Source organism: Kryptolebias marmoratus, linkage group LG8, assembly GCF_001649575.2.
Source record: "Kryptolebias marmoratus isolate JLee-2015 linkage group LG8, ASM164957v2, whole genome shotgun sequence".
Lineage (NCBI taxonomy): Eukaryota > Metazoa > Chordata > Actinopteri > Cyprinodontiformes > Rivulidae > Kryptolebias > Kryptolebias marmoratus.
The window spans coordinates 2,127,722-2,139,491 of record NC_051437.1 but is presented as its reverse complement, the minus strand read 5'-3'; the positions used below and the strand labels follow the sequence as shown (position 1 = coordinate 2,139,491).

At 38.4% G+C, this 11,770-nt stretch overlaps 1 protein-coding gene across 6 annotated transcripts in view; it reads left to right on the top strand.

The window, feature by feature from the left end:
- The window catches only part of rgs19 (regulator of G protein signaling 19), a 65,829-nt gene that overhangs the window by 38,701 nt on the left and 15,358 nt on the right, over positions 1-11,770 (top strand). Inside the window, exon 1 of one of the 6 annotated variants that reach the window (XM_017409305.3) lies at positions 3,209-3,425. The exons of the other annotated variants lie outside the window; for them this stretch is intronic. The gene's annotated coding sequence lies outside the window, so the exon portion shown is untranslated. Of the gene's footprint in view, positions 1-3,208; positions 3,426-11,770 lie in introns of those variants that run through there. 6 annotated transcript variants of the gene reach the window in all.

Here is an 11,770-nt window from a genome sequence, read left to right as displayed (position 1 = left end):
CGATAAGCAAAACATCAGTCCCATCTGGTACTTTTCCATGTCAGTGTTTTTCCATTCTCCTTGTGGAGAGCTGCTTCCTGGATTTCATGATTTCATGATTTCACCATGTGTTCTCTATGATCTGCTATTATCCTTTACATTGTTTCTGGGCTCTGAACTCTGGTAAAAAGAAACTTCATGGTCTTACATTTTATATAACTTTTATATAACATTTTATATAACTTCACAAGGTCAAGGCATCCATGGTTTTTAAAAAGAATTAAAAATGTTGATTTGTCTGACCACATAACATTCCACTTTCCTTCAGTCCATTTTAAATTATCTTTGGCCCAGAGAAGATGGCACTGTTTCTAGATGCTGTTCATATTGTTAGGATTTGGGTTTTTGTATTTAGTTTCTTCGTGTTTCAGTTTAAGTTTATCGTTTATCTTATTCAGTTATCTTGTTAGTTGGGTTCTTGTTCTGTGTGTCTTGTTCCCTGTTCTCCAGCCATCATTCACTTCTCCTCAGTCTCTCTTGTCTGTCTGCCACGCCCATCTACACCTGCCCCTAACCTTGATTATTCACTCACCTGTGCCCACTTTCCATAATTACCCTCTGCCTTTAAAACCTGGTCATTTTCTCCACTTCCATGCTGGTTCATTGTCATACTTTGCCTCCTTGATCTGCTGCCCTTCTGGTTGTTCGTGTCTCGTCGTCCCCCATGCTATGTTTGGTTTTCATCTCGTCTCAGGTCTGTTCATGTTTTGTTTAAGTTAGTTAATGTTGTTGAGTTTAGGTTTTGTTTGCTGCCACGTCAGCTCCTTGTTTTTGTATTTGATTCTTTTGTTATTAAATTAGTTTGGTTAAGATGAGTCTGCACTCAGGGTTTGCCTCCTTCTGCCCTGTTCATGACACATATATGGCTTCTTTTTTGCATGTAGACCTTTATCCAGCATTTGTGGATGGCACAATGAACTGTGTTTACAGACAATGATTTATGGAAATGTTCCTGAGTCCATGCAGTGATGTCCAGAAAATAAACCAGTTCTGCCTGAGGACCTAAAGATCACGGCCATTTAAAATTGACTTTAAGCCTTGTCTTTGAGCTCAAACATTTCTCCAGATTTTTGAAAACTTTGGATGATAGTATGATCTGTAGATGATGGGATACTCAATGGCTTGGGATTTTCAAATTAATTGACCTTAATAAAAAAAAAACATTTAAAACTGTCTATCAATCAATCAATAAATCTTTATTTGTATAGCCCTTTTTAAACTTAAGGCACCCAAATGTTTTATTGATGCAAAAAGAAAAAAACAAAAATAAAAAAAATACTATAAAAATGGACAAAGAAGAAAACAACCAGAAGTTGAAGGTGATTAAAAAGCACTCAAGTAAAATATAAAAACAGTAAAAGCTAGACTTAAAAGATGAGTTTTAAAATCAGCCTTAAAAGGACAGAGGGCATCAGACTGCCTCCACATTTGGATGTAAGTTTTTATTCTTGGACTGGAGATATAGATGGAAGAGGTTGTTGATGTATGACAGTCTTTACCATGAAGAGGTTTGTTAATTATGAGAGAACTTTTGAAAGTAAGCCTAAACTTAACAGGGAGCAAATGTAGAGAGGAACTGTGAACAGTCAGAACTCTGGCAGCAGTGTTTTGATTCAGCTGTAAGGATTTTACAGAGCTGTATTGTCACTCTGTTAGGATAGCATTAAAGTAAATCTAAATGAGACAATGGCATGAAGCAGTTTCTCTGCATCACCGTGAGCCAAAATGTTTCTTATTATTTGCAAATTCCAGAGGTAAATGGAAACTGTTCTGGAAACTTGAATAATATGTAAATTACAAGACAAATCTTCATCAAAAATGACTCCAAAGTTTTTCACACTAACACTGGAGGTCACTGTAATGCTATCAAAATTTAACATAGTCAGATCTTAGTCAAAAATGTTCTTACATTTCTAAGAAGTTGCTGTTGAATCAGGCTTCATTACAGCTCTGCAGTTTTAGTAATTGATTGTATGCATCTAGTTTTATAGACAGGTAGAGCTGGGCATTATTGGCATAACAATGGAAATGTTTGCTGTGCTTTCTGATGATGTTGCCGAGGGGAAGCATGTAGAATGAAGCCCAGAACCCTGTGGGATACCAAACTGAACCTTGTTTGGGTTCACAATGTGTGATCCACACCTTCCAAAGTAAAATTTGTTGAATAAGTACTTGAACTTAATTACTGGAGGTAATGTGCTGTAAAAATCCTGAGATTCAGACATACATTTTATGTTTGAAACAGGAACATTGCCATCCCAGCCCCAAGAAATTAAGTCAGACATTTAACTTTTTATTGAGTACATACAAGCTTGTGTGGAGCACTATTGTTGCTGTTTTCCATATGCATCTGCTTTTGGACAGTGTTTTCTGTCTGTTCTTTTCCCAAGTTGTACTTTTTGAAATCAAACAGGGCCATTGTAGGTTAGTGGACAGTACTGTGGTCTTGTAATCCTAAGACTGCAGGTTCAAGCCCGGGTTGCATCATGAAGGGGATCCGGTGTAAAACAATTGCCAAATCTTTTGTGTGAGTGTGCTTACTGTGGTGACCCCTGAAGAAGGACAGAGCAGAAAGAAAAACAATTTCTTGAGCTAAAGAACCACAAAATATTAGTCCATTGCCTTCTGATTTAGACATGTTAGATTTAAAACAATACAAACAACAGTTTTAGTTTTATATTGTTTACCAAGAACAAAGGTTTTGCAACTATTAAGAAAAGTGTATGTGAACCAGTGTCTACATCATTTTGGTCATTTGTTGCTCACAGTTGGTCAATCACAGGAAGATATGACAAATCAGTTAAGCAAACTGGAAGCCATATTTGTGGAAATGCATTTCTATCATTCTAAATCATTCTAAAAACATTTCTTTATCTGAAGAGATGGAGAACGTTCAGTTTGTTGTTGTTGTGGAAGAGGCAGATGTTAACAAGTTTGGACTGGACTCACCTGTACGAATGTTCCGGTTCAGAGCAAAATGGAATGTTAGTTTTTACTTTTCATTTGTACCATCATAGCTTGAATAAACCCATGTCAAAATGGCTAATAGAGTTGGTTTGTGTGTATGTGTGTGTGTGTGTGTGTGTGTGTGTGTGTGTGTGTGCGTGCGCGCACATGCACCAAGCCTGATTCATCAAGTTTCATAAAGAAACCAAGAAGCCCTGTGTGTCACAATCCATCTGACTGTTTCCTGCCTGGTTGCCTTTGTCTCTCCTTCTGTTCTTGTTGCTTTGGGTGGTGTCACGTCTCACGTCTCTTTTCTACCAGAAAAAAGGTGCGATCTTTGGTGTAACTCCTGTTAGTGAAGAAGGGTAAAATATATGGGATACCTATTTTCTTTTCAACTATCAGTCAGCTGTCATTGATCCTGACTTGAATCGTCTCTGGTGAGCTTTGCTACTTACTTTTTTGTTATTAATTTTTTTTTACTGACCCAATTCTTCAATAAGCTGTGGTTATTGAGTGGACTCTAAAAAATTTGGACCTCAAAATTTAGCTTTTATATCACATCACTATTCTAATTGAATGAAAAATTAATACAAAAATCATAGTTTCTTTATCAATAAGATTTTTGTGATTTTTTTTTAACACTGTTTATAGAACTTTAGACATGTTAAAACATACTAAACAACAAACATCCCCCACCCCAGCATCTACTACTAACAAACAAGAAGAAGGAAGAATAGATAAATTAATAAGTGAGTAAGTAAATACTACAAAATTCAATAAATATAAGAAACAAAACATCTATAAATGCACAATACTATACAGATTACATATATGCTTATATACACATCAAAACATATAACTGTGCTGCTCAGTTCACAACAATCTGACATCCCACATCTTTAACCCTCCTGTGGCGTTCGGGTCAAATTGACCCAAAGTTAAACGGGCTTCTTTACCTCTCTTTGTCTCTCTCTCTCTTTTGAGGGCTTCAGGAGGGTTAACACTAGAGAAAAATTGGTTCCAGGTTCTTTCAAATGGTTCAGCCAACCAGCCAGAGTCAGTCTGATTCCCTCCAGTTTTAGAAAACAGTGGACCTTTCCAAACCTGCTTGTAAATGTAGTTGGAGCTGCAGATCTTCAATCCAGCAGCACCAAGCTCCTGGCCAGCAGCACTGCAAATGCTTTTAGGTCTTTTTTAGCAAGAGAGAGACAAGGGAAGCAGGCTACATCCCAAACAAGGAAGACAAAATATTAGTAGTGATATCCCCTCCAGCCACTCCAAATAATGCAAGAAAAACTTCAGAACAAAACCTCATTATGCAGGGACAGAGGGAATTCTGTGTCAAATATTTTTGCAAGCCTGGCTTTAGGACATTGAGCTCAATGTAGAATCTGGAATTGCATGAAAGTGTGCTGATCACAGATTGTAGATCTGTGTACTTTCTTTAAAACTTCCCCCCAAACATCATCTGCATTGACAATCCCCAGTCTGTCTACCATACTGTTTTCAACACAGTGAAAGGATTTAAACAATTAAAAAGAGGGCAGAGGTTGCAGACATGCTTTAAAATCAAAGAGGCTGGGAGGAGCTGGAAATTCTGGGGTTGCTTTGGACATAAACATTAACAGTATCTCAAGAAAGAGAGAGAGTATTTATTTGCGAGCTGTTAAAAAAAAAAAAGGATTCAACGTACAAATCTTGACAGCCACCCGCTGAATTTTAGCTCAACTAACCATTTTTGGTTAAACCCGCTCGTTCCATGTTTATTACTGTGGCTCTGACAACATGCTAACTGCAGGTAGCTGAAGGAGGCTCGGCCTCAGGGCTCATTAGAGTCAGACAGGGCTCCGTGAACAGCGCGCAGACCTGAGCGCGCGGTGGAGGTATCTATACTTGGCACTTACATCACTGCAGTATTCTCCGAAAAGACGGGACAGTATGCTACATAACCAGTGGAAATATGGTAAAAAAGAAAGCTGATAGTTGTCACATCTAATATGGCTGCACGTATTCAGGAGGAAGAGCCGTTGTGTTTCTGGCTGTGATACAGAGAGGATGTTTAAACTTAAAGCATTCAGTTTGACTTTCATTGATTTATTTGCTTATTTGCTTTCGCCCATCATAGGAATAATATTTCTTCCCTCTGTGGTCTGGGGGAAACCCTGATATATTATATTATTTAGGTAGCAAAAGTAATAATAGTTGCATTTTTGTTTTTTAAATAAAAGCAAAATTCCCTGATTCTTGGAAATCAACTAATATTACAGAACAGAAAGAACAGTATTAATATTTATAGTGTAGAAAATACATTTTGCTGCTGTTGAATTACTAAAACAGTATTAAAGCCGCTGTCAGGATTTTTACCTTTGCACTACATCTCATTTTTGTGTATTGTTTAATTATGAGTCAAGTTTTATATGGTTTATTGTAATTTTAAAACAAGACATGTTTGTGAGTGGCATTTTTATCAGGTTAGACTCAAAAGCAATAACTAATCAAATCAATAATTTGCTTTGTTGTAATGCATTGAATCTCAGTTTGTTGAATCAAACTAATATTGACTCGTCTGTTAAATTGTCTTGTGTGTAAGGGTTGAACTGTATTGCACTGAAAGGGTTTTTGCTGCCCATGTACTGTATGAATTGGATTGTTGGCATTGTTTTGAGATGCGTATCGTGTAGGTCAGTGACCAGCGATGCACAACCCTAATAAATACCATGAAACCATAGTATTTTTGCTGCAGTTTATTATACCATCAGAATCTCATACTGGCCCATGCCTAAAAGTATTAAAATCGTACTTAAAATTTAAAACCAGAAAAACATCAGACAAAAGCTAAAAATAAAGATTTTATCAATGATTTTAAGAGTTATCTATTTCAATAAGGAAAAATAGTAAATAAACTGAAGTACGTAGCTGGACTCCAAAAACATATAGCAGAAACTATAAACAGGAAAACAATAGTGTGACTGATGACTCACAAATGATTTCATATAAACAGCTCTATATATCTAACAAAAACATTAAAATATGTTGTATATAAACATAAAAGTGGTTTTAATGTATTGGTGGCTTTAGAGTTCAAATAATCCCTGCTCAGATCTGACAGTTTCATTTGCAAACAAGTCTTGCATTTCAGCAAGTCCATCAAAATTATGGTTCCTCAGGTTTTCCTCTGTTCCATTTGTTTATACTTATTATGATGGGATGTTTGTCTTTCATAGATAACACACTTTGATAAACATCCAGGGTAAAACAGAGAGATCAGTGAATGTGACAATTAAAATGTAAAATGAGGAACAATGTTGAAAAGTGATTTAATGAAATTGAATTTCACAATGAACAAGAGAAGCTAAGTAATACTGTGTAACATATTTAGGTTGCTGCAACCCCTTTTCTGTGTCATGAGACCTGTTTAGTCTAGTATCTCACTTGACAGCAAACAGCAAAGCAAAATGGCTTGAAAAATTTGCAAGGGTTCTCAGTTTTTATGTGCAAATTGCTGAGCCTCGCTTTTTCCTGTGGGGTTTTTCAAGGCTCGATTCTGAGACTGCCCCGGTTTTCACTGTGCCTTCTCGCTTTGGGGTGTATTCCTTGAAAACATGGCATCTTCTTTCATTGCTATGCTGACAATTACCTGATTTACCTGCCCCTGAAGGCAAATAATTCTTGCTCCATCCACCTTGTATTGAAATGTCTTGATGACATCAAGACTTAAAAGGGTTTGAATGTTTTAAGCTTTATTGAAAAGGAAACTGAGATAATTGTTTTCAGCTCTAACACTACCTCAGACAACCCTCCTGCCAACCTTGGCTCTCTGGAGCCATATCTTAAACAGTTCATCACAAATCTGGGGGTAAATTTAGACTTGGATTTTAAGTTTAATAAACATTAATTGTTCTGCATATAAGTTTCTTTCAGCTAAGATAGATAGCAAAACCATAACCAGTTTTAACTTGACCTGTCCTAAAAAGAATAATCCATGCTTTTATCACAACCTGACTTGACTACTGCAATGCATTGTATTTTGGGGTCAGTCAGACTGCCCTTTCAGTCCTCCAATTTGTACAAAATTCTGCTACCCTTCCCATAATTGGAAAACACAGATTTGAACATATTTCACCTGTCTTGTCCTCAGCCCATTGGTTCCATGTGCACCATAAAATTGATTTTAAAATTCTCATGTTGACTTATAAATTGCTAAATGATCTAGCCCCTTCGTATCTCCCCAACTTGCTTCACCCTCATGTTCCTCCACAGGTCCTGGGATCAGCTGTTTTTTGTTGTCCCGAAAACTAGGCTGAAGCTCAGAGGAAATCGGGCTTCTTCAGTCATGGCTCCAAAACTGGAACAATCTGCCTTCTAATATTAGACAGGCTTCTTCACTCCCTGTTTTTAAATCTCTTTTAAAACACATTAGTTCTTGCTTATAATTAACCCAGTGTGAGCTGATGTAGACTTTTTATGATACAACGTTCACAGTTTATTTATTTTTGAGGTATTTATAAATTTATTTTTAACAGTTTTTACTTTTGCTTTTGTCTTTCATATCATTATTACTGGACAGTACTTTGGTTAAAACCTCATGTTTTATATGTACTTTATGTATGAATTGACTTGTATTAACTGGACTTGCATCACAGGAATCAGGGGTTAGAGCTGTTCTCACAATATTGAGGTTGCAGGTTTAAAACCTGGTTTGCCTCCTGCCTGGGGCCTTTCTGTGTGGAGCATTTTTGCTTGTATGCATGGATTTTCTCCAGGTTCTCAAGTATCCTCCTACAGACCCAAAACATGCATGTTAGATTTACTGACAACTCTAAACTGTCACTAGGTGTAAGTTAGAAAGTGGTTGTTTGTCTTTATGAAGGATTAGGCTAGCCTAAACAGATTAGTTTTTAGTGAGGATTTAAATGTAGAAGAACAGTGTGGCTTTTGTCCTGGCTATGGCACAGTGGACCAGATCTTCACCCTTGCAGGGTCACTAAGGAGGTCATGCCACTTCAGTCTACATATGTTTTGTAGATCGGGAGAAGGCTTATGACCATGTTCCTCGAGACATTGTGTGAGGGGTGCTGTGGACGTATGGAATGCAAGGGCTGCATTTAAAGGCTATCAGTGTCAGGATTCTGAACTTTTCTAATACGAGCAGCTCGGCGTCAGACAGACACGGGAAACCAAGATAACAAGAAGTGAGTTTATTTACAGTGAACCAGGTGATGCGAGAATAACCGGAACCAGGAGCTGCGAACAGAGGGCGTAATGAGTCACAGGTTTGCCTTAGAGAATGGACAGGTGAGTATAAAGAATTGACTTCCAGGAGAGAGTTCTTATGGTGCGAAGAGTAGTTCACGGCGCGGAGGTGAGTATAGGAGGTAAGTATATTCCAGTAGCAGGTTAGCAGATTCTCCAGAAGGCAGCAGGTAATATCCTTTTCAGGGCAGGCAGACAGGCACAGGCAAACAGGAAGATGTCTTAGCTTTGAGGCGAGTTTCCAAAAACAGACCACGAAGGTCAGGTTGTCCTGGATAGGTAAAAACACAAAGTACAAAAACTCAAGAGAAGTTTTACAAGATTACAGGTAAGTCTGCAACGGCTTAGCACTTTACCACGAAGGCAAGACAATGCTNACCACAGCCTTAAGTATCCATGTCTCCTGATGAGCCTGATCTGCCACAGGTGTAGAGGGAGTGGAGAAGAGCTGCCAATCAGCCGCCGAGACGGCCCACCAGGAAGTACAAAAATACAACACCTCCAGAATCACCACAATCAAGTCTCTGTATGACCAAAGTAGGAGCTGTGCCCGCATTCTTGGCACAAAGGTAAACTCTGAAAGAGGTGTACCTTGTCTCCAATCCTGTTTGTGGTGTTCATGGACAGGATCTCAAGGTGCAGACAAGGAGAGGAGGGTGTCTGGTTTAGAAACCTCATGGTCTTGTCTCTACTTTTTGCAGATGATATGGTTCTGTTTTCATCTTCAGCCCATGACCTTCAGCGTGAAGGAGCTGGAGAGTGTAAGGCGTGTCTGGGTCTCTCTCCTGGAGTGGATGGATGAATAATTTTAATAATTTCAATCTCGAAACTTGAAAAAATGTTGTCCTCTCCATTCATAACTCATTGCACACAAACTCGCTGCACCTAAGTCAGCTTACTGTAATTCTGACTCACATGTCGATTTTTGGAAAACAAATATTTTATTTACATTTAACAGTATATTGTTATCCTAAGAGCTTAAAAAACAAAGCAGCTGGACCTCTATTCTGTACTTAAAGACAGTGTTTTTCACATCTGTGAGCTTTTTCAATTTAAAACTGTATAGTGTGGAGTTCCAAGTTTTAAACTGCATGAGATTGGGATTCTACAGAATTAGGCCAAACATGTCCCCATGACCACACAACGAAAGGAAAGAGAATAAAGACATAAAAAGCTCTCCAAGCATGTGGATATCCTAACTGGGCTTTTGTTAAAGCTGAACTTAAATGTGTTTTGAAGCCAACATCAGTGAAAATATTTTCACTGACCCTAACCCTAACCCATAAAATGTTTTTGTATTTTATTTATTTATTGGTAATTCTGAATATTGAAGAAACCACTGTTTTTGGCTTTTTCCGTGACCACCACAGAAGTGTTACATTCACTGAGCCGCTGAAGTTTGTCAGTGAGTGGATGAATACCAGTACAATATAGTTCAGTTCGTTGGAATTATTTGTTCGGACCAGCCAGAAAATACCACTGAAGTTTTTTTTATTTGGCTTCCAAAAAGATAAAAACCTTCCTCAGATTTGGATCCATAACCTTCAATGTAGGAATTACTATCAGAACTTTGGTTTGGATCACTTCAAGGAGGAGCACCGCTCTGACCCTTGTTACGGCGGTGGGCTGGCTTCATGCCACAAAAACAGAACTTTTTGCCAACTATTTTTAATTTTAAAAGAAAGGCAAATGGAAAGGGGACATCTCCACAGAGAAGGAGACGAGAAACAGGAACTTTTACTTCAAAGGTGTCGTGAACGCGCGCTGTCATTAAAAGGTATGAGCTGCAGATACAGACTGACAGCCTGAGGTTAGTTTGTGATTCAGACCAGTTTGTTATTGATGAGAAAATATGGACAATCTATGTGTGATTAAACAAATGTCGTAGTCTTAAACTGCTATTAACTAATTTCCTCTGGTGTTAGAATTCATAAACGCTACTCTGAAGAGTCGTCACGTTGTTTACAAGTTAGCATCCAGTTAGCATCATTATCATTGAGTTAGTAACATTAGCTCTCCTGCCATCTTCATGTTTTCACCATTTCATGTTTCCAACTTAGTCGTTATGCCCATTGTTTTGTTGGCCATAACGGTCCTGGTGATCATCAGAATTCAAATCTGAAGAGTTTTCATCCGATTCCGGAGATTTAGCCATCAGTTCAGTTTCATACTGGTATGATTGTATATCCATTACTCCTGCAAAATCTTCCAGAATTTGTACGTGTTCAAAAAAGGCTTCCTCTTCTACAGTAGCAGTGTTCTTGGCTGGCCGGCACACAGCGCTCGTCATGAACCCAGGATGGAACTCCGCCCCACAAATCACCCACTTAGGAATTTATTGACTGATGTGCTCAAGACAGTTTATTTAACTTTTAGGTCAGATAAATGGGTCCCTGCAATGTTGTGTGGATGTGTTTAACTAAATAACATCTATGAAATGTCTTTTTTTTTGGTTTGATTTCAGTTCAGGTTTAAGTCTGTGAGGAACTCTAGAAGACATACCACAGATCAAAACAGGGAGAAAAATAAGAGCAAATGCAAAATCATTATCATGCCATATGTCAGTATCTGAAAAACTCAGAAGTTTTTTTTTTCCAAACACAACATCTAAGTGGATTTTAAGGCTAACAGGACTCTTACACAGAAGCTGGTTCATTTTAAGGACAAAACATCCAAACATAAACAGAGCTGTGTGGTGTATCCAGTTCAGTGCTGTGAGGAATGTTGAGACCTCTATTTGAAAAAACTAAACAGCTTTTCCACATTCGCATTGCTCAACATAGGAGAGTCAGCTTTTCAGGATGTGGCTCAGCTGTGTACCTACACCTCAAGGATAAGGAACACTCTTTTGAGAACCAAAATGTTCATATTTTGGACAGAGAAGACAAATGATTTGAAAGGGGCATGAAGAAACATCTTTAAACAGAAGAGGAGGTCTCAGATTTCAGCTTTCTAAAACTTAAAGCGGAACTTTACACATGATACCCAGTCATTTTCAATTTAATTCACACCAAACACCCCAATGACCCTCAGAGGGGAGGGGAGTAGGATTCTCTGCATGTGAAAGTAAAATGGTAAATAGCTTGGACTTGTATGGTGCTGTATCTAGTCCAAGGACCCCAAAGCACTTTACACTACAATCAGTCATTTACCCATTCACACATTAAGCTACATTGTAGCCACAGCTCCCCTGGGCAGGCTGACAGAAGTGAGGCTGCCATCACACCTGCGCCACCGAGCCCTCTGACCACCACCAGTAGGCAAGGTGGGTGAAGTCTCTCTTGCCCGAGGACACAATGGCTGAGATGGATGGAGCGGGGGCTCAAACTGGCAACCCTTACAGTTACAAGACGAACCCTTACCTCCTGAGCCACTGCCACATTTTAGCTCACATAAACAGAACATCTCATGTAGTTTAAAGATGGGAACATTATGCTCTTTAGTTCTGGACTGAAAAATCTCCCTGGATGTGAAGCTAAATGTCCTCAACTACAGAATAGAACTGCAGTTGTTTTGTTTTTAAACTCTT